This window comes from Procambarus clarkii, chromosome 90, assembly GCF_040958095.1.
Source record: "Procambarus clarkii isolate CNS0578487 chromosome 90, FALCON_Pclarkii_2.0, whole genome shotgun sequence".
Taxonomy (NCBI): domain Eukaryota; kingdom Metazoa; phylum Arthropoda; class Malacostraca; order Decapoda; family Cambaridae; genus Procambarus; species Procambarus clarkii.
The window spans coordinates 14,925,928-14,927,570 of NC_091239.1; positions in this window are offsets into that span (position 1 = coordinate 14,925,928).

Here is a 1,643-nt window from a genome sequence, read left to right on the forward strand (position 1 = left end):
GCTCTGGCTCTTTGGTCCCGCCTCTCAACTGTCAATCAACTGATGTACAGGTTCCTGAGCCTATTGGGCTCTATCATATCTACACTTGAAACTGTGTATGGAGTCTGCTTCCATATGTGTGTTTCCGTGTGCGTATGTGTATTTTCTTGTGTAACTTCGTACTGAATTCGTCTCTACAATCCGTTCTGAAATGCTAATATATATATTTTTAAATATTATACGAAGGGAGAAGTTTTTGACATTTCGACGACTCATGTGTAACTCAAGCATCCATAAGAAGCCTCTAATCCATCTATATCTTTTTTTAAACATGACCTCTTTTTGCACTCTGGCAATTCCCTTTAATATCTTGTACGTTGTTATCATATCTCCCCCCTGGTTCGCCGCTCCTCCAACATATTGAGATTAAGTTCTCTCAGCAATTCATCATAACTGAATCCTGTCAATTAAGAAAAAACTTTCAGAATCCTTATGTAAAAGATAATTCTTAAATTGAGCGTAAATGTATCAGGTATCACCACAATGACGGCACATCACAATCTCTTATCGGAATGGCAGGCAGCCAAGTGATCTGATTGTCAGTAATGAAGCAAATTATCGAAAGTGTGGCGGAGGAAGAGCAAGAATTTAGGCTGGGGAAAGCTTTGAGTCAAGCTGTAAGCCAGTGGACGGGCGGGCGGCGGCCAGTGGCTTGCTGCCGGCTGTCCTCCCTCCCGCCCTCTCCTGGGTAGCGCGCCCCTCTGCCAGACGACCCATGCTGGATACCTGCTGGATATCTGCTGGATATCTGCCGGATACCTGCTGGATACATGATGGATACCTGCTTGATGGGGTTCTGGGAGTTCGTCTACTCCTCGAGCCCGGCCTGAGGCCAGGCTTGACTTGTGAGAGTTTGGTCCAACAGGCTGTTGCTTGGAGCGGCCCGCAGGCCCACATACCCACCATAGGCCTTATGGCCAGAGGTCTCTCTTGTGTGTGTGTGTGTGTGTGTGTGTGTGTGTGTGTGTGTGTGTGTGTGTGTGTGTGTGCACAACCCCCGTCTCAATTTCTTTTCATTTATTAGTGTTTTCCTTTATTTTATCATTTAATCAATGTATTTTAATCAATGTATGGGTGTAGATGCTGTTGTTACAGCTGAAATACACTACCTGGTACTCAACTATCTGAATTCTACCCCCCAAATGCTATGCGTGTTAATGGCTTTGCAAGAATGTAAGAATACGACATATTCCATGATGAAGGGTTACTTCAAGCATGTTGAAAAATGAATAAATGAATTACTTCACTGCATTCGTGCACTTTAGACACTCATTTGAACCTCAATTGCATACATCAATAACCAATTTAATGTTGACATTGAAATTGAAATTGAAATAAGTTTATTGAGGTAAAATACACACAAAGGGATGAGGTAGCTCAAGCTATTCTCACCCCGTTCAGTACATCGTGTTAATACATACATATACACACATCACAAACAATAAACATATTACCAAACATTCTGAGAGATAAATATATACATTTCCTAATTTAATGTTGACATTGGCTTGGTATCTATGGCGTTAAGCAGGATGCCGGCGGTACGAGAGTTTGGGCAGCGTGTGTCGGGTGAGGGAGGAGAAGAACGAGTCAGTGCACCCAAA